General features: G+C 37.9%; 5 non-coding genes across 5 annotated transcripts; all 5 read right to left on the bottom strand.

The window, feature by feature from the left end:
- Positions 1-1,492: 1,492 nt before the first annotated feature.
- TRNAV-AAC (transfer RNA valine (anticodon AAC)) lies at positions 1,493-1,565 on the bottom strand. The gene has a single exon. It is a non-coding gene; the product is annotated as a tRNA-Val (tRNA).
- A 13,261-nt stretch (positions 1,566-14,826) lies between these two features.
- On the bottom strand, positions 14,827-14,899 carry TRNAV-AAC (transfer RNA valine (anticodon AAC)). The gene has a single exon. It is a non-coding gene; the product is annotated as a tRNA-Val (tRNA).
- A 1,862-nt stretch (positions 14,900-16,761) lies between these two features.
- On the bottom strand, positions 16,762-16,834 carry TRNAV-AAC (transfer RNA valine (anticodon AAC)). The gene has a single exon. It is a non-coding gene; the product is annotated as a tRNA-Val (tRNA).
- Positions 16,835-18,689: 1,855 nt separating this feature from the next.
- Positions 18,690-18,762, bottom strand: TRNAV-AAC (transfer RNA valine (anticodon AAC)). Its single transcript has one exon. It is a non-coding gene; the product is annotated as a tRNA-Val (tRNA).
- Positions 18,763-20,624: 1,862 nt separating this feature from the next.
- On the bottom strand, positions 20,625-20,697 carry TRNAV-AAC (transfer RNA valine (anticodon AAC)). Its single transcript has one exon. It is a non-coding gene; the product is annotated as a tRNA-Val (tRNA).
- Positions 20,698-22,583: the final 1,886 nt, after the last annotated feature.

The following is a 22,583-nucleotide window of genomic DNA, read 5'->3' as shown; positions in this document are numbered from 1 at the left end:
TATTAAATCCATTAACAAAATTAGGGATCGTCTTAAATAATATTTAATATTCGTTATTTTGTGACCAATTTTGCGATTTCACTCTAGCCGATGTTTTCTTGTCACACAAAACTTGTTTAAGGTGTTCAATACCACAAAGTTGCATGGTGACTCTCAAACTCCTAAAATGATAACCTTGTCCAAACACGCTTAAGTTGTAATAGTACATTGACAGTTGTGGGTTGTAGGAGATCACAGCGGTGGAATAAAGTCCAATGTACAGAAGATGTCTTATCTGTTATGCAACATCTATTTTCGAAAACCATCTACTCTTCGAGACTATCGTCCTCTCTCTAGGTTACACATCGTTCTTCACGACAAAATTCCATAACCAAAACAAAGAATTCTTGTTTAAGAAAAACGTTTACATGAACCAGCTGCACCAAGAAGGAGGAAACACTTCAGAATAACAAATATTCTCCGGTCTTGGCATCGTAATTTCATTTTACCTGTCTAGTGTGTACTATATTCAAGTGAACTAAATACAATTTTTTAATAAGTACGTAAAACAGGAGATTCGATCATGACGAGAAGACATTAAGCATCGTAAAATATCTTTACAAAGTGAAGAAATGTTATAAAAATAAAGAAATCAGACAAAAAGGGATAAACAGAACAAGAAGTCTATAAGAAAACAATGCTGTCTATAGGAGGACGATACTTCTCTTCTTCAGATTGGCTAGACATGGTGGTAAGGACATTTGAGTCTCTCTCCGAGGGGCGTGTATTCCCAATTCAAATGAAATAACATGTCAGCATTTTCAGACGTAGGAGGAGTTAGGATATGATCGAAAATTTCACTGTTCGGTAAAAATTAAGTACATCAAATAGTTGGTGGTGAATGATGTTGTAGAATTGCCTATCCTCTTTTCCGTCACTGGTAAGTTGGAGATGATAACGCACATAACCATCCAATAGTTCTGACCGGAATTTAAAAGAATAGGTTAAAGAATGAAACATGTAGTGTGATTAGTTGTCACAGCATGAAGAGTTGTTCTCAACACAAACTGACGGAGTCGTGATCTCTAGATATTACCTGTACAACCTGGCAAGTACGTTAACTTATCTTCAAATAAGGTCGCGTGCATCGACGTTTCAAACTGTTCACGCATTTAAGAAAAACAAAACTCATAAACCCATTCTATCCAAAAGTTGTAACTTGCTGGTCAGATACTTCGTCGAACGTCACATGATTACGCGAAGGTCGTTTCATCACTTCAAATGTCGCAGCAGTGCACGCATTATATTCAAAAGTAATAACGTTCCTGTTTTGATTTATCACACAACAGTCACACGAATTTCTGAAAGTGGTTACAAGTGTAGGGGGAAACTCGGTAACTTCTGTGATATCTCTCAGCCGTCTCACCCTCTGAAACAGATATTATGAAGAAAATATCGTTCCACGTTCTCACCATCCGATTTGAAAGAAAAAGAATGGTTCAAAATATTAAAATGTGCCTGCCAGGGATCGAACCTGGGACCTTCCGCGTGTTAGGCGGATGTGATAACCACTACACCACAAGCACCTGCGTTTCGCGATTTTTCTTGTTAGAGATTTAAATGAAACGATAACGTTCCAAAATTTTATTTCGCAGTGTAAACAAACACAAGTATAATGACAGTTTAACCTTTAATTTTAAATAATATAACACTCTCCTTTTTCTACCAATGCCAAAAGAATTTTTCCAATGTGCTACGGTGTCTTTCAACGAATTTATCGAGCCCACAGTATCAAACGTTTTCACACCTCCTTTAATTGCTTTGAAACGTGCAAAACGCAAAGTTTTCTTTCCTCAGTCTTTTCTCTTTCTATCAAAAACTGAACAGAACATTTTCATGGCTTTAATTTTTTTATCAGAATTATTAAACGATAACGTAATAAGCGATTTTATACGTCTATTAAATCCATTAACAAAATTAGGGATCGTCTTAAATAATATTTAATATTCGTTATTTTGTGACCAATTTTGCGATTTCACTCTAGCCGATGTTTTCTTGTCACACAAAACTTGTTTAAGGTGTTCAATACCACAAAGTTGCATGGTGACTCTCAAACTCCTAAAATGATAACCTTGTCCAAACACGCTTAAGTTGTAATAGTACATTGACAGTTGTGGGTTGTAGGAGATCACAGCGGTGGAATAAAGTCCAATGTACAGAAGATGTCTTATCTGTTATGCAACATCTATTTTCGAAAACCATCTACTCTTCGAGACTATCGTCCTCTCTCTAGGTTACACATCGTTCTTCACGACAAAATTCCATAACCAAAACAAAGAATTCTTGTTTAAGAAAAACGTTTACATGAACCAGCTGCACCAAGAAGGAGGAAACACTTCAGAATAACAAATATTCTCCGGTCTTGGCATCGTAATTTCATTTTACCTGTCTAGTCTGTACTATATTCAAGTGAACTAAATACAATTTTTTAATAAGTACGTAAAACAGGAGATTCGATCATGACGAGAAGACATTAAGCATCGTAAAATATCTTTACAAAGTGAAGAAATGTTATAAAAATAAAGAAATCAGACAAAAAGGGATAAACAGAACAAGAAGTCTATAAGAAAACAATGCTGTCTATAGGAGGACGATACTTCTCTTCTTCAGATTGGCTAGACATGGTGGTAAGGACATTTGAGTCTCTCTCCGAGGGGCGTGTATTCCCAATTCAAATGAAATAACATGTAAGCATTTTGAGACGTAGGACGAGTTAGGATATGATCGAAAATTTCACTGTTCGGTAAAAATTAAGTACATCAAATAGTTGGTGGTGAATGATGTTGTAGAATTGCCTTTCCTCTTTTCCGTCACTGGTAAGTTGGAGATGATAACGCACATAACCATCCAATAGTTCTGACCGGAATTTAAAAGAATAGGTTAAAGAATGAAACATGTAGTGTGATTAGTTGTCACAGCATGAAGAGTTGTTCTCAACACAAACTGACGGAGTCGTGATCTCTAGATATTACCTGTACAACCTGGCAAGTACGTTAACTTATCTTCAAATAAGGTCGCGTGCATCGACGTTTCAAACTGTTCACGCATTTAAGAAAAACAAAACTCATAAACCCATTCTATCCAAAAGTTGTAACTTGCTGGTCAGATACTTCGTCGAACGTCACATGATTACGCGAAGGTCGTTTCATCACTTCAAATGTCGCAGCAGTGCACGCATTATATTCAAAAGTAATAACGTTCCTGTTTTGATTTATCACACAACAGTCACACGAATTTCTGAAAGTGGTTACAAGTGTAGGGGGAAACTCGGTAACTTCTGTGATATCTCTCAGCCGTCTCACCCTCTGAAACAGATATTATGAAGAAAATATCGGTCCACGTTCTCACCATCCGATTTGAAAGAAAAGAATGGTTCAAAATATTAAAATGTGCCTGCCAGGGATCGAACCTGGGACCTTCCGCGTGTTAGGCGGATGTTTTTTTTTTTTTTTCTTTATTTATCCCACCTCAACGAGGGGGTATACACAGAAATACAACAAATAAAACACTAGTTAATGAATTAGCATGTAACAATAGCTCTATAGATTACCATGCTGAACATTACCACAAAGTTAATAAAATTAAGGAAAAAGAAATAAAAGAGGTAATTGGAACAGCAGGTAATCCAACAAACATTATAATGAACATTAACAAACAAGAAATCAATGGATCTTGCATTGGTAACAAAAATATAATGAAATAACAACTTATCTTAACAACGTACACAAGGAATAACCTTGGGCACCTTGGGTTACCAAGCTACCAACATAAGAATACACAGAATAAAAAACATTTAATGAGTTATGTAACAAAGATCTATGATAATGAAGATATATATGTCTCCGTACACGCACTTTAAACATGGAAATTAAATGAATGATGCGATTTCGTGCCAAAGAAACTGAACGAGCAGAACATATAACCTGACGTGCCAAACTTGTAATTAAACGGAATATGTTCCAGCATCTCCTGGGTAACGAAGGATGAGATCCCACTAAGAGGCATCTCCTCCATACCCAGTTTGATATGGGACATCCAAAATAAAATGCCAATAATTTATATACATATGACCACAAGGGCTGTACAAAAGGACATTGGAAAAACAGATGGTCTATGGTTTCTGGCGCCTGGGAACAGAAAGTGCACAACCCTGTGGGATGTCTGTCCATATGTATCAGCTTGACATTTGTGGTAATCGCCCGCAACCAGAGTAAATAATCCACATCACAAACAAAAAAAACCAACAAAAGAAGAATAAGCGTTTTTACGAATGCGTTTCCAGTCTCCAGGAGGAACAATATCCCCCCAGTAGAATGGAGCAGGGAAGTTATTAGCGAGTGAAAACTGTATATATCCCACCAGTTGCCGCAGAGATAAACCTTGAAAATGAACTCGATTATCGGAGTGGTCCAGAAAATATAAATCCACAACACATGTGGACGACGGAAGAGGAGCCGGCTGGGTAGACAAAATCGGCAACCACTCCACAGGCAACGCCTCCTTGAGCATATGAAAATGTGAAAAAATTGTGCGGGCATTGGCCAACGGGTCAGCGTCCGTACACATTTCAATCACTGCCCCACCGGAAGAAAAGCAGGGAGCACCTCGTACATTAAATGACGGACCTGAACCAAATCTGCGTTAATAAATTCAGGAAAATGAAATGTTCGGTGGCGAACATCAACAATAGCCGGATTGAAAACAAAGGTTCATCAAAATTTGGGGAAAGAGGAGCTGGGACAATCCCTTTATCCCCAAGAAGAACCTTCCAGGCATGAAACATTTCCTGAATATAGAAAGGTAACGATTTCACAAAACGTGGCAAAATACGGCATTGAAGAATCCGAAAGCTTAAAGAGTGATTACCATAACAAGAAAAAAATCCAGAAAGAAGTTGTCGCAAGGTGGAAGGACAAGAAGCATCCAAACAACGCTGCAACAACTTCAAACGGAATGCGAGTTTACGAGTGTTAACATCAACCAAGTTGATACCTCCACAATCATAACTCCGAATCAGAATACCGTATGCCACTTTATGTATACCTCCCCGCCAAATAAAATCCAGTATACATTTGCGAAATCTAGCCTCAAACTGTCTTGGCAACGGGAGTATATTCAACGGGTACCATAACACCGATGCCACCAAGGAGTTCACCACAAGAGATTTACCCTTTAGCGACAAAGAACGAAATCGCCACGACACCAAGACACGAGATACCCTGCGCAATACACCCTGCCACGTATCTTGCAGCATGACATCGAAATTAGAGTGGAAAACTATTCCCAAAATCCGAATAGGATCCTGGGAAATTCTCAACTCACCAAGGACGAAGTCTGCAGAAGAGGCCAAACACCCAACCCACAAACCCTGACTCTTGGTCCAGTTGATCTTCCCACCAGTAGCTTTGCCAAAAGTTTGGCAGACATCCAACACATGCGGCAAAGATTCGGCGTCTCGTAAGGTTAAGGTGGTATCATCAGCATGCTGATAAGTAAGTGAAGGCGTGGTGAGTAGCACATCACCACCAATACCAGTAATATGTACATTATGGACTAACATATTTCGTAACGGTTCGACACTGAGAACGTAAAGTAGAGCAGACATGGGGCATCCTTGACGAATACCCCGAGTAATAGCAAAATCATCAGTGAGAAATCCATTAAACTTTACACAACTAGAAATAGAAGTATAGCAAAGACGAACCCAATGAACAAAAGTAGAACCAAAACCCATACGCAGAAGAAGTTGAAATAGATAGTCATAGGCCACCCGATCAAAAGCTTGCATCTGATCGAGCTTCAAAAAGATTCCACCCTGGCCGGTACGTGCTAAAGATTGCAATAGCAAAACGAGTGTTAATGGAGTATCAGCAACGTCCCGTCCAGGTATACACCCGGATTGGTCATCTGAAACTAAGCTGGAGATCACAGACGAAAGGCGACGAGCCAGCACTTTGGCCAAAAGCTTATAGTCAGTACAAAGCAATGTCAAAGGCCGGCTGTTAGCCGCCAACCGTCGATCCCCTTTCGGGATAGGAACAATTACCCCAGAACACATTGTACGGAGCAACTGTGGAGAGTGAAACAGTTGAGACAAGACAGATAAAAAAGTCGTCAACAAAAAGAGGTAGAAAATATTTGAAAAATTCGGAGGTAAAACCACATAAACCAGGAGATTTGCCCAGCGGTAAACTGTCTAAAGCAGCGATAACTTCCGGAACCGTGAATGGAGCATCACAAATATTAGCTTGTTCACTGGAAAGAGTTCGATCAACAAATGAGAGAACTAAATCTATGTCTGCCTGCAGAACGATATCCTTAGAGTACAGTGCGGAATAATACTGATGTAAAACAGCAGCGATATCTTCCACACCGGACACCTCCACACCCCTATCAGTGAGCATGGATCTAAACTCAATTCTGCTTTGACGGACCTTTTCCATACGAAGAAAGTAAGACGTAGATCTCTCACCCTCCTCAAACCAACGAATATGAGATCGAATCCTCGCCCCCCTCTATGGTATCGTGATCCAAAGTCTCCAATGCATCTTCAAGTTCATACAATTTGACCTTAGATCTACCAGGGAAACGGGTCAGTTTTCGAAGCTCACGATTGATGGACGACTCAAGCTGACATTTGCGAGAACGGGATGCCCGCGCACGAAGAATCGAATAACGCTCGGTAAGTAAACGGAACGCGCATTTCAATTGTTCATACCATTTAATTTTATCAGTCCCATAAACTGACCAACTACGACTTCTGGCGATCAACAGCTTAATGGCTTTCACATATTCGGCATCCCTCAATAACTGGTTATTGAAGTGCCAGAAATTAGGACCTCTGACAATTGGTCGCAGAGTAAGGTCGAAGCCCAATAAAGCGTGATCTGTAGCAGGAAACCACAACGTACGGAAACGTTGGACAGTCCCCTGCAAGATATAAGAAAGCAAAACCCTGTCAATACGTGACGACATCATCTCACCATTAACAAAACGCTTCCATGTGAAACCAGGTGTAGTCGGCGATATGAGTGAATGCGCATCAAGCAAATCAAACCTATTAAGCAACTGGACAAAAGCCGAACGGCTGGCGTCTCGGTAGAAACGGACCGGAAATCGATCGCGTGCCACATCCACCACACAATTAAAATCTCCCACAACAAGCAATCCTGTGCAACCATCCAAACAATACTCCAAGTTTTGGAAAAATTCCCGTCGCTCGGAGATATCGCGAGGAGCGTACACAGATGATAACAGATAAGACAAAGACTCGAAACTGAATTTGACTGTCAGAACCCTACCCACCCCATCAGAAGAAACGAATGTAACATTATCACACAAAAACTGCTGTACCAAGATGGCAACCCCCTTGTCGGCCAGAAGTAGAATTATTAAAAAAAACTACACCTGGCCAAAATTTCAGAACGACATCATAAAAGTTATCAGTGAAAAACGTTTCCTGTAAACAAACAACATCAAAATTAGTAACAAAGTAATCCAGGTAATAAGCCAGCTTACTAACATTACGCAACCCATTACAATTCAAAACTCCCACCCTTAGTAAATGTACCATGCTAAAGAGAAAGTAAAGGTACAAGAATTGAAAGGAAACTGTCACAAACACAAAAATAACAAGAATAAATGTAAAGATCTAAGCAAACATGCACAAAGTTCAAATAACAATAAATGACAGTCTTACACTAACTGAAACAAACAAACTGTCACAAAAAACACATTTAAGGCTGCGACACCGCCTTCGCCTTCGCCCGAGATATCCGTAGTATTGGCACGTCCGACACCCGTTTTCGTCCACTGCCCTTCTTAGAAGTGTCACCAGAAGACATTGCCACCACACTAGCATACCTCCAACGACGAGGAAGAGGCACCTCCACATCGCCGGCGGTACTCACACCACTAACCGGAAGTGGCGGGAAGTGACGATCAAAATTGCGACTTGCAGCAGGGGGGGTGACTACTTGCCCGTTCCCTGGCCCCACCAGTAACCGTCGATCGTCGGGCAGAAACATCGTCCACCACCCGAAGGGTAGCTGAAGCCTTCTTTGAAAGGGGAACCTCCGAATCAACGCGTGGACAAACAGAAATGGTGTCAACATCATGAGGCACTGCACGAGAGGGAGCAGCCGTGTCTACTTCAGCGGCGTCACGAGAAGTAGTAGGCGTGGCCACTTCAGCGTCGTCACTAGAGGAAGTTCGAGGAACAACAAGCTTGGGACAACGTTGACGGACGTGTCCCTGCATATGACAATGTCGGCATATAAACTGGGGCTATCTCGATATAGATGATCCGCCCCAAACATAAATTACATACTTTTGACTGGCGATCATGCTTCACTTTTACCATTACCGCCTTGCCCAAAGGATCAAAACTTTACTACGTACGGCAATGAGATACACTTCTCACTAAAACACACACGAACATGGCGTATACCTAAGTATATGCCCTGGTCCCTCTTCCACACAATAGGGCTTTTCACCTCACAATCATAATCTTTAAGTTTATTTAGTATAATATCATCGTCGATATATTCGGGTACGTCCATAAATGACACAGTAATAGTACGTTTAGTGACACCATTAGCCGAACAGTGCACACCATTTACAGTTAGACCAGCATCTATAGCCAGGTCCACATCGTCGGAAAGAACAAAAGTTACCTCATATCCACCCGGGCGAGGAACTACAGCAGTGACCGAAGCTGCACCAAACGTAGAAATAACAGAATGGATAACGTCCCCATGGCTTGAATTAGTCGTTTCAACAAAACTGTACGACGCATAACTTCCATGACCTTCTTGGTTGATGAAGACATCGTCAAACAACTTGAAAAATACAAAATCTAGCAAAAAAAGAACTACACACTCACCAGGCTTAGCTGTTAAATTTACACTAAGGCAATGAGGAGCTCGAAAAACACGTCTGTACTCGTTGACGAGAACCGGCGCTTTCCAAATGTGCTTGCCAGGGATCGAACCTGGGACATTCCGCGTGTTAGGCGGATGTGATAACCACTACACCTCAAGCACCTGCTTTCGCAATTTTTGCTGTTAAAGATTTAAAATGAAACAATAACGTTCCAAAATTTTATTTCGCAGTGTAAACAAACACAAGTATAATGACAGTTTAACCTTTAATTTTAAATAATATAACACTCTCCTTTTTCTACCAATGCCAAAATAATTTTTCCAATGTGCTACGGTGTCTTTCAACGAATTTATCGAGCTCACAGTATCAAACGTTTTCACACCTCCTTTAATTGCTTTGAAACGTGCAAAACGAAAAGTTTTCTTTCCTCAGTCTTTTCTCTTTCTATCAAAAACTGAACAGAACATTTTCATGGCTTTAATTCTTTTATCAGAATTATTAAACGATAACGTAATAAGCGATTTTATACGTCTATTAAATTCCCTTAACAAAATTAGGGTTCGTCTTAAATAATATTTAATATTCGTTATTTTGTGACCAATTCTGGGATTTCACTCTAGCCGATGTTTTCTTGTCACACAAAACTTGTTTAAGGTGTTCAATACGACAAAGTTGCATGGTGACTCTCAAACTCCTAAAATGATAACCTTGTCCAAACACGCTTAAGTTGTAATAGTACATTGACAGTTGTGGGTTGTAGGAGATCACAGCGGTAGAATAACGCCCAATGTACAGAAGATGTCTTATCTCTTATGCAACATCTATTTTCGAAAACCATCTACTCATCGAGACTATCGTCCTCTCTCTAGGTTACACATCGTTCTTCACGACAAAATTCCATAACCAAAACAAAGAATTCTTGTTTAAGAAAAACGTTTACATGAACCAGCTGCACCAAGAAGGAGGAAACACTTCAGAATAACAAATATTCTCCGGTCTTGGCATCGTAATTTCATTTTACCTGTCTATTCTGTACTATATTCAAGTGAACTAATTACAATTTTTTTAATAAGTACTTAAAACAGGAGATTCGATCATGACGAGAAGACATTAAGCATCGTAAAATATCTTTACTAAGTGAAGAAATGTTATAAAAATAAAGAAATCAGACAAAAAGGGATAAACAGAACAAGGAGTCTTTAAGAAAACAATGCTGTCTATAGGAGGACGATACTTCTTTTCTTTAGATCGGCTAGACATGGTGGTAAGGACATTTGAGTCGCTCTCTGAAGGGCGTGTATTCGCAATTCAAATGAAATAACATGTAAGCATTTTCAGACGTAGGAGGAGCTAGGATATGATCGACAATTTCACTGTTCGGTAAAAATTAAGTACATCAAATAGTTGGTGGTGAATGATGTTGTAGAATTGCCTTTCCTCTTTTCCGTCACTGGTAAGTTGGAGATGATAACGCACATAACCATCCAATAGTTCGTACCGGAATTTAAAAGAATAGGTTAAAGAATGAAACATGTAGTGTGATTAGTTGTCACATCATGAAGAGTTGTTCTCAACACACACTGACGGAGTCGTGATCTCTAGATATTACCTGTACAAATTGGCAAGTACGTTAACTTATCTTCAACTAAGGTCGCGTGCATCGACGTTTCAAACTGTTCACGCATTTAAGAAAAACAAAACTCATAAACCCATTCTATCCAAAAGTTGTAACTTGCTGGTCAGATACTTCGTCGAACGTCACATGATTACGCGAAGGTCGTTTCATCACTTCAAATGTCGCAGCAGTGCACGCATTATATTCAAAAGTAATAACGTTCCTGTTTTGATTTATCACACAACAGTCACACGAATTTCTGAAAGTGGTTACAAGTGTAGGGGGAAACTCGGTAACTTCTGTGATATCTCTCAGCCGTCTCACCCTCTGAAACAGATATTATGAAGAAAATATCGTTCCACGTTCTCACCATCCGATTTAAAAGAAAAAGAATGGTTCAAAATATTAAAATGTGCCTGCCAGGGATCGAACCTGGGACCTTCCGCGTGTTAGGCGGATATGATAACCACTACACCACAAGTACCTGCGTTTCGCGAATTTTCTTGTTAGAGATTTAAATAAAACAATAACGTTCCAAAATTTTTATTTCGCAGTGTAAACAAACACAAGTATAATGACAGTTTAACCTTTAATTTTAAATAATATAACACTCTCCTTTTTCTACCAATGCCAAAAGAATTTTTCCAATGTGCTACGGTGTCTTTCAACGAATTTATCGAGCTCACAGTATCAAACGTTTTCACACCTCCTTTAATTGCTTTGAAACGTGCAAAACGCAAAGTTTTCTTTCCTCAGTCTTTTCTCTTTCTATCAAAAAACTGAACAGAACATTTTCATGGCTTTAATTCTTTTATCAGAATTATTAAACGATAACGTAATAAGCGATTTTATACGTCTATTAAATTCCCTTAACAAAATTAGGGTTCGTCTTAAATAATATTTAATATTCGTTATTTTGTGACCAATTCTGGGATTTCACTCTAGCCGATGTTTTCTTGTCACACAAAACTTGTTTAAGGTGTTCAATACGACAAAGTTGCATGGTGACTCTCAAACTCCTAAAATGATAACCTTGTCCAAACACGCTTAAGTTGTAATAGTACATTGACAGTTGTGGGTTGTAGGAGATCACAGCGGTAGAATAACGCCCAATGTACAGAAGATGTCTTATCTCTTATGCAACATCTATTTTCGAAAACCATCTACTCATCGAGACTATCGTCCTCTCTCTAGGTTACACATCGTTCTTCACGACAAAATTCCATAACCAAAACAAAGAATTCTTGTTTAAGAAAAACGTTTACATGAACCAGCTGCACCAAGAAGGAGGAAACACTTCAGAATAACAAATATTCTCCGGTCTTGGCATCGTAATTTCATTTTACCTGTCTATTCTGTACTATATTCAAGTGAACTAATTACAATTTTTTAATAAGTACTTAAAACAGGAGATTCGATCATGACGAGAAGACATTAAGCATCGTAAAATATCTTTACTAAGTGAAGAAATGTTATAAAAATAAAGAAATCAGACAAAAAGGGATAAACAGAACAAGGAGTCTTTAAGAAAACAATGCTGTCTATAGGAGGACGATACTTCTTTTCTTTAGATTGGCTAGACATGGTGGTAAGGACATTTGAGTCGCTCTCTGAAGGGCGTGTATTCGCAATTCAAATGAAATAACATGTAAGCATTTTCAGACGTAGGAGGAGCTAGGATATGATCGACAATTTCACTGTTCGGTAAAAATTAAGTACATCAAATAGTTGGTGGTGAATGATGTTGTAGAATTGCCTTTCCTCTTTTCCGTCACTGGTAAGTTGGAGATGATAACGCACATAACCATCCAATAGTTCTGACCGGAATTTAAAAGAATAGGTTAAAGAATGAAACATGTAGTGTGATTAGTTGTCACATCATGAAGAGTTGTTCTCAACACACACTGACGGAGTCGTGATCTCTAGATATTACCTGTACAAATTGGCAAGTACGTTAACTTATCTTCAACTAAGGTCGCGTGCATCGACGTTTCAAACTGTTCACGCATTTAAGAAAAACAAAACTCATAAACCCATTCTATCCAAAAGTTGTAACTTGCTGGTCAGATACTTCGTCGAACGTCACATGATTACGCGAAGGTCGTTTCATCACTTCAAATGTCGCAGCAGTGCACGCATTATATTCAAAAGTAATAACGTTCCTGTTTTGATTTATCACACAACAGTCACACGAATTTCTGAAAGTGGTTACAAGTGTAGGGGGAAACTCGGTAACTTCTGTGATATCTCTCAGCCGTCTCACCCTCTGAAACAGATATTATGCAGAAAATATCGTTCCACGTTCTCACCATCCGATTTAAAAGAAAAAGAATGGTTCAAAATATTAAAATGTGCCCGCCAGGGATGGAACCTGGGACCTTCCGCGTGTTAGGCGGATATGATAACCACTACACCACAAGTACCTGCATTTCGCGAATTTTCTTGTTAGAGATTTAAATAAAACAATAACGTTCCAAAATTTTTATTTCGCAGTGTAAACAAACACAAGTATAATGACAGTTTAACCTTTAATTTTAAATAATATAACACTCTCCTTTTTCTACCAATGCCAAAAGAATTTTTCCAATGTGCTACGGTGTCTTTCAACGAATTTATCGAGCTCACAGTATCAAACGTTTTCACACCTCCTTTAATTGCTTTGAAACGTGCAAAACGCAAAGTTTTCTTTCCTCAGTCTTTTCTCTTTCTATCAAAAACTGAACAGAACATTTTCATGGCTTTAATTCTTTTATCAGAATTATTAAACGATAACGTAATAAGCGATTTTATACGTCTATTAAATTCCCTTAACAAAATTAGGGTTCGTCTTAAATAATATTTAATATTTGTTATTTTGTGACCAATTCTGGGATTTCACTCTAGCCGATGTTTTCTTGTCACACAAAACTTGTTTAAGGTGTTCAATACGACAAAGTTGCATGGTGACTCTCAAACTCCTAAAATGATAACCTTGTCCAAACACGCTTAAGTTGTAATAGTACATTGACAGTTGTGGGTTGTAGGAGATCACAGCGGTAGAATAACGCCCAATGTACAGAAGATGTCTTATCTCTTATGCAACATCTATTTTCGAAAACCATCTACTCATCGAGACTATCGTCCTCTCTCTAGGTTACACATCGTTCTTCACGACAAAATTCCATAACCAAAACAAAGAATTCTTGTTTAAGAAAAACGTTTACATGAACCAGCTGCACCAAGAAGGAGGAAACACTTCAGAATAACAAATATTCTCCGGTCTTGGCATCGTAATTTCATTTTACCTGTCTATTCTGTACTATATTCAAGTGAACTAATTACAATTTTTTAATAAGTACTTAAAACAGGAGATTCGATCATGACGAGAAGACATTAAGCATCGTAAAATATCTTTACTAAGTGAAGAAATGTTATAAAAATAAAGAAATCAGACAAAAAAGGGAGAAACAGAACAAGGAGTCTTTAAGAAAACAATGCTGTCTATAGGAGGACGATACTTCTTTTCTTTAGATCGGCTAGACATGGTGGTAAGGACATTTGAGTCGCTCTCTGAGGGGCGTGTATTCCCAATTCAAATGAAATAACATGTAAGCATTTTCAGACGTAGGAGGAGTTAGGATATGATCGAAAATTTCACTGTTCGGTAAAAAATTAAGTACATCAAATAGTTGGTGGTGAATGATGTTGTAGAATTGCCTTTCCTCTTTTCCGTCACTGGTAAGTTGGAGATGATAACGCACATAACCATCCAATAGTTCTGACCGGAATTTAAAAGAATAGGTTAAAGAATGAAACATGTAGTGTGATTAGTTGTCACAGCATGAAGAGTTGTTCTCAACACACACTGACGGAGTCGTGATCTCTAGATATTACCTGTACAACCTGGCAAGTACGTTAACTTATCTTCAACTAAGGTCGCGTGCATCGACGTTTCAAACTGTTCACGCATTTAAGAAAAACAAAACTCATAAACCCATTCTATCCAAAAGTTGTAACTTGCTGGTCAGATACTTCGTCGAACGTCACATGATTACGCGAAGGTCGTTTCATCACTTCAAATGTCGCAGCAGTGCACGCATTATATTCAAAAGTAATAACGTTCCTGTTTTGATTTATCACACAACAGTCACACGAATTTCTGAAAGTGGTTACAAGTGTAGGGGAAACTCGGTAACTTCTGTGATATCTCTCAGCCGTCTCACCCTCTGAAACAGATATTATGAAGAAAATATCGTTCCACGTTCTCACCATCCGATTTGAAAGAAAAAGAATGGTTCAAAATATTAAAATGTGCCTGCCAGGGATCGAACCTGGGACCTTCCGCGTGTTAGGCGGATGTGATAACCACTACACCACAAGCACCTGCGTTTCGCGATTTTTCTTGTTAGAGATTTAAATGAAACAATAACGTTCCAAAATTTTTATTTCGCAGTGTAAACAAACACAAGTATAATGACAGTTTAACCTTTAATTTTAAATAATATAACACTCTCCTTTTTCTACCAATGCCAAAAGAATTTTTCCAATGTGCTACGGTGTCTTTCAACGAATTTATCGAGCCCACAGTATCAAACGTTTTCACACCTCCTTTAATTGCTTTGAAACGTGCAAAACGCAAAGTTTTCTTTCCTCAGTCTTTTCTCTTTCTATCAAAAACTGAACAGAACATTTTCATGGCTTTAATTTTTTTATCAGAATTATTAAACGATAACGTAATAAGCGATTTTATACGTCTATTAAATTCCCTTAACAAAATTAGGGTTCGTCTTAAATAATATTTAATATTCGTTATTTTGTGACCAATTCTGGGATTTCACTCTAGCCGATGTTTTCTTGTCACACAAAACTTGTTTAAGGTGTTCAATACGACAAAGTTGCATGGTGACTCTCAAACTCCTAAAATGATAACCTTGTCCAAACACGCTTTAGTTGTAATAGTACATTGACAGTTGTGGGTTGTAGGAGATCACAGCGGTGGAATAAAGCCCAATGTACAGAAGATGTCTTATCTGTTATGCAACATCTATTTTCGAAAACCATCTACTCTTCGAGACTATCGTCCTCTCTCTAGGTTACACATCGTTCTTCACGACAAAATTCCATAACCAAAACAAAGAATTCTTGTTTAAGAAAAACGTTTACATGAACCAGCTGCACCAAGAAGGAGGAAACACTTCAGAATAACAAATATTCTCCGGTCTTGGCATCGTAATTTCATTTTACCTGTCTAGTCTGTACTATATTCAAGTGAACTAAATACAATTTTTTAATAAGTACGTAAAACAGGAGATTCGATCATGACGAGAAGACATTAAGCATCGTAAAATATCTTTACTAAGTGAAGAAATGTTATAAAAATAAAGAAATCAGACAAAAGGGATAAACAGAACAAGGAGTCTTTAAGAAAACAATGCTGTCTATAGGAGGACGATACTTCTTTTCTTCAGATTGGCTAGACATGGTGGTAAGGACATTTGAGTCTCTCTCTGAGGGGCGTGTATTCCCAATTCAAATGAAATAACATGTAAGCATTTTCAGACGTAGGAGGAGTTAGGATATGATCGAAAATTTCACTGTTCGGTAAAAATTAAGTACATCAAATAGTTGGTGGTGAATGATGTTGTAGAATTGCCTTTCCTCTTTTCCGTCACTGGTAAGTTGGAGATGATAACGCACATAACCATCCAATAGTTCTGACCGGAATTTAAAAGAATAGGTTAAAGAATGAAACATGTAGTGTGATTAGTTGTCACAGCATGAAGAGTTGTTCTCAACACACACTGACGGAGTCGTGATCTCTAGATATTACCTGTACAACCTGGCAAGTACGTTAACTTATCTTCAAATAAGGTCGCGTGCATCGACGTTTCAAACTGTTCACGCATTTAAGAAAAATAAAACTCATAAACCCATTCTATCCAAAAGTTGTAACTTGCTGGTCAGATACTTCGTCGAACGTCACATGATTACGCGAAGGTCGTTTCATCACTTCAAATGTCGCAGCAGTGCACGCATTATATTCAAAAGTAATAACGTTCCTGTTTTGATTTATCACACAACAGTCACACGAATTTCTGAAAGTGGTTACAAGTGTAGGGGAAACTCGGTAACTTCTGTGATATCTCTCAGCCGTCTCACCCTCTGAAACAGATATTATGAAGAAAATATCGTTCCACGTTCTCACCATCCGATTTAAAAGAAAAGAATGGTTCAAAATATTAAAATGTGCCTGCCAGGGATCGAACCTGGGACCTTCCGCGTGTTAGGCGGATGTGATAACCACTACACCACAAGCACCTGCGTTTCGCGATTTTTCTTGTTAGAGATTTAAATGAAACAATAACGTTCCAAAATTTTTATTTCGCAGTGTAAACAAACACAAGTATAATGACAGTTTAACCTTTAATTTTAAATAATATAACACTCTCCTTTTCTACCAATGCCAAAAGAATTTTTCCAATGTGCTACGGTGTCTTTCAACGAATTTATCGAGCCCACAGTATCAAACGTTTTCACACCTCCTTTAATTGCTTTGAAACGTGCAAAACGAAAGTTTTCTTTCCTCAGTCTTTTCTCTTCTATCAAAACTGAACAGAACATTTTCATGGCTTTAATTTTTTTATCAGAATTATTAAACGATAACGTAATAAGCGATTTTATACGTCTATTAAATCCATTAACAAAATTAGGGATCGTCTTAAATAATATTTAATATTCGTTATTTTGTGACCAATTCTGCGATTTCACTCTAGCCGATGTTTTCTTGTCACACAAAACTTGTTTAAGGTGTTCAATACCACAAAGTTGCATGGTGACTCTCAAACTCCTAAAATGATAACCTTGTCCAAACACGCTTAAGTTGTAATAGTACATTGACAGTTGTGGGTTGTAGGAGATCACAGCGGTGGAATAAAGCCCAATGTACAGAAGATGTCTTATCTGTTATGCAACATCTATTTTCGAAAACCTTCTACTCTTCGAGACTATCGTCCTCTTTCTAGGTTACACATCGTTCTTCACGACAAAATTCCATAACCAAAACAAAGAATTCTTGTTTAAGAAAAACGTTTACATGAACCAGCTGCACCAAGAAGGAGGAAACACTTCAGAATAACAAATATTCTCCGGTCTTGGCATCGTAATTTCATTTTACCTGTCTAGTCTGTACTATATTCAAGTGAACTAAATACAATTTTTTAATAAGTACGTAAAACAGGAGATTCGATCAAGACGAGAAGACATTAAGCATCGTAAAATATCTTTACTAAGTGAAGAAATGTTATAAAAATAAAGAAATCAGACAAAAAGGGATAAACAGAACAAGAAGTCTATAAGAAAACAATGCTGTCTATAGGAGGACGATACTTCTCTTCTTCAGATTGGCTAGACATGGTGGTAAGGACATTTGAGTCTCTCTCTGAGGGGCGTGTATTCCCAATTCAAATGAAATAACATGTAAGCATTTTCAGACGTAGGAGGAGTTAGGATATGATCGAAAATTTCACTGTTCGGTAAAATTAAGTACATCAAATAGTTGGTGGTGAATGATGTTGTAGAATTGCCTTTCCTCTTTCCGTCACTGGTAAGTTGGAGATGATAACGCACATAACCATCCAATAGTTCTGACCGGAATTTAAAAGAATAGGTTAAAGAATGAAACATGTAGTGTGATTAGTTGTCACAGCATGAAGAGTTGTTCTCAACACACACTGACGGAGTCGTGATCTCTAGATATTACCTGTACAACCTGGCAAGTACGTTAACTTATCTTCAAATAAGGTCGCGTGCATCGACGTTTCAAACTGTTCACGCATTTAAGAAAACAAAACTCATAAACCCATTCTATCCAAAAGTTGTAACTTGCTGGTCAGATACTTCGTCGAACGTCACATGATTACGCGAAGGTCGTTTCATCACTTCAAATGTCGCAGCAGTGCACGCATTATATTCAAAAGTAATAACGTTCCTGTTTTGATTTATCACACAACAGTCACACGAATTTCTGAAAGTGGTTACAAGTGTAGGGGAAACTCGGTAACTTCTGTGATATCTCTCAGCCGTCTCACCCTCTGAAACAGATATTATGAAGAAAATATCGTTCCACGTTCTCACCATCCGATTTGAAAGAAAAGAATGGTTCAAAATATTAAAATGTGCCTGCCAGGGATCGAACCTGGGACCTTCCGCGTGTTAGGCGGATGTGATAACCACTACACCACAAGCACCTGCGTTTCGCGATTTTTCTTGTTAGAGATTTAAATGAAACAATAACGTTCCAAAATTTTTATTTCGCAGTGTAAACAAACACAAGTATAATGACAGTTTAACCTTTAATTTTAAATAATATAACACTCTCCTTTTCTACCAATGCCAAAAGAATTTTTCCAATGTGCTACGGTGTCTTTCAACGAATTTATCGAGCCCACAGTATCAAACGTTTTCACACCTCCTTTAATTGCTTTGAAACGTGCAAAACGCAAAGTTTTCTTTCCTCAGTCTTTTCTCTTTCTATCAAAAACTGAACAGAACATTTTCATGGCTTTAATTTTTTTATCAGAATTATTAAACGATAACGTAATAAGCGATTTTATACGTCTATTAAATCCATTAACAAAATTAGGGATCGTCTTAAATAATATTTAATATTCGTTATTTTGTGACCAATTTTGCGATTTCACTCTAGCCGATGTTTTCTTGTCACACAAAACTTGTTTAAGGTGTTCAATACCACAAAGTTGCATGGTGACTCTCAAACTCCTAAAATGATAACCTTGTCCAAACACGCTTAAGTTGTAATAGTACATTGACAGTTGTGGGTTGTAGGAGATCACAGCGGTGGAATAAAGCCCAATGTACAGAAGATGTCTTATCTGTTATGCAACATCTATTTTCGAAAACCATCTACTCTTCGAGACTATCGTCCTCTCTCTAGGTTACACATCGTTCTTCACGACAAAATTCCATAACCAAAACAAAGAATTCTTGTTTAAGAAAAACGTTTACATGAACCAGCTGCACCAAGAAGGAGGAAACACTTCAGAATAACAAATATTCTCCGGTCTTGGCATCGTAATTTCATTTTACCTGTCTAGTCTGTACTATATTCAAGTGAACTAAATACAATTTTTTAATAAGTACGTAAAACAGGAGATTCGATCATGACGAGAAGACATTAAGCATCGTAAAATATCTTTACTAAGTGAAGAAATGTTATAAAAATAAAGAAATCAGACAAAAAGGGATAAACAGAACAAGAAGTCTATAAGAAAACAATGCTGTCTATAGGAGGACGATACTTCTCTTCTTCAGATTGGCTAGACATGGTGGTAAGGACATTTGAGTCTCTCTCCGAGGGGCGTGTATTCCCAATTCAAATGAAATAACATGTAAGCATTTTCAGACGTAGGAGGAGTTAGGATATGATCGAAAATTTCACTGTTCGGTAAAAATTAAGTACATCAAATAGTTGGTGGTGAATGATGTTGTAGAATTGCCTTTCCTCTTTTCCGTCACTGGTAAGTTGGAGATGATAACGCACATAACCATCCAATAGTTCTGACCGGAATTTAAAAGAATAGGTTAAAGAATGAAACATGTAGTGTGATTAGTTGTCACAGCATGAAGAGTTGTTCTCAACACACACTGACGGAGTCGTGATCTCTAGATATTACCTGTACAACCTGGCAAGTACGTTAACTTATCTTCAAATAAGGTCGCGTGCATCGACGTTTCAAACTGTTCACGCATTTAAGAAAAACAAAACTCATAAACCCATTCTATCCAAAAGTTGTAACTTGCTGGTCAGATACTTCGTCGAACGTCACATGATTACGCGAAGGTCGTTTCATCACTTCAAATGTCGCAGCAGTGCACGCATTATATTCAAAAGTAATAACGTTCCTGTTTTGATTTATCACACAACAGTCACACGAATTTCTGAAAGTGGTTACAAGTGTAGGGGGAAACTCGGTAACTTCTGTGATATCTCTCAGCCGTCTCACCCTCTGAAACAGATATTATGAAGAAAATATCGTTCCACGTTCTCACCATCCGATTTAAAAGAAAAGAATGGTTCAAAATATTAAAATGTGCCTGCCAGGGATCGAACCTGGGACCTTCCGCGTGTTAGGCGGATGTGATAACCACTACACCACAAGCACCTGCGTTTCGCGATTTTTCTTGTTAGAGATTTAAATGAAACAATAACGTTCCAAAATTTTTATTTCGCAGTGTAAACAAACACAAGTATAATGACAGTTTAACCTTTAATTTTAAATAATATAACACTCTCCTTTTCTACCAATGCCAAAAAAGAATTTTTCCAATGTGCTACGGTGTCTTTCAACGAATTTATCGAGCTCACAGTATCAAACGTTTTCACACCTCCTTTAATTGCTTTGAAACGTGCAAAACGCAAAGTTTTCTTTCCTCAGTCTTTTCTCTTTCTATCAAAAACTGAACAGAACATTTTCATGGCTTTAATTTTTTATCAGAATTATTAAACGATAACGTAATAAGCGATTTTATACGTCTATTAAATCCATTAACAAAATTAGGGATCGTCTTAAATAATATTTAATATTCGTTATTTTGTGACCAATTTTGCGATTTCACTCTAGCCGATGTTTTCTTGTCACACAAAACTTGTTTAAGGTGTTCAATACCACAAAGTTGCATGGTGACTCTCAAACTCCTAAAATGATAACCTTGTCCAAACACGCTTAAGTTGTAATAGTACATTGACAGTTGTGGGTTGTAGGAGATCACAGCGGTGGAATAAAGCCCAATGTACAGAAGATGTCTTATCTGTTATGCAACATCTATTTTCGAAAACCTTCTACTCTTCGAGACTATCGTCCTCTTTCTAGGTTACACATCGTTCTTCACGACAAAATTCCATAACCAAAACAAAGAATTCTTGTTTAAGAAAAACGTTTACATGAACCAGCTGCACCAAGAAGGAGGAAACACTTCAGAATAACAAATATTCTCCGGTCTTGGCATCGTAATTTCATTTTACCTGTCTAGTCTGTACTATATTCAAGTGAACTAAATACAATTTTTTAATAAGTACGTAAAACAGGAGATTCGATCATGACGAGAAGACATTAAGCATCGTAAAATATCTTTACTAAGTGAAGAAATGTTATAAAAATAAAGAAATCAGACAAAAAGGGATAAACAGAACAAGAAGTCTATAAGAAAACAATGCTGTCTATAGGAGGACGATACTTCTCTTCTTCAGATTGGCTAGACATGGTGGTAAGGACATTTGAGTCTCTCTCCGAGGGGCGTGTATTCCCAATTCAAATGAAATGACATGTCAGCATTTTCAGACGTAGGAGGAGTTAGGATATGATCGAAAATTTCACTGTTCGGTAAAAATTAAGTACATCAAATAGTTGGTGGTGAATGATGTTGTAGAATTGCCTTTCCTCTTTTCCGTCACTGGTAAGTTGGAGATGATAACGCACATAACCATCCAATAGTTCTGACCGGAATTTAAAAGAATAGGTTAAAGAATGAAACATGTAGTGTGATTAGTTGTCACAGCATGAAGAGTTGTTCTCAACACACACTGACGGAGTCGTGATCTCTAGATATTACCTGTACAACCTGGCAAGTACGTTAACTTATCTTCAAATAAGGTCGCGTGCATCGACGTTTCAAACTGTTCACGCATTTAAGAAAAACAAAACTCATAAACCCATTCTATCCAAAAGTTGTAACTTGCTGGTCAGATACTTCGTCGAACGTCACATGATTACGCGAAGGTCGTTTCATCACTTCAAATGTCGCAGCAGTGCACGCATTATATTCAAAAGTAATAACGTTCCTGTTTTGATTTATCACACAACAGTCACACGAATTTCTGAAAGTGGTTACAAGTGTAGGGGAAACTCGGTAACTTCTGTGATATCTCTCAGCCGTCTCACCCTCTGAAACAGATATTATGAAGAAAATATCGTTCCACGTTCTCACCATCCGATTTGAAAGAAAAAGAATGGTTCAAAATATTAAAATGTGCCTGCCAGGGATCGAACCT

Source organism: Tachypleus tridentatus, chromosome 5, assembly GCF_004210375.1.
Source record: "Tachypleus tridentatus isolate NWPU-2018 chromosome 5, ASM421037v1, whole genome shotgun sequence".
NCBI lineage: Eukaryota > Metazoa > Arthropoda > Merostomata > Xiphosura > Limulidae > Tachypleus > Tachypleus tridentatus.
The sequence above is the reverse complement of the archived record's forward strand: the minus strand, read 5'-3'. Positions and strand labels throughout refer to the sequence as shown.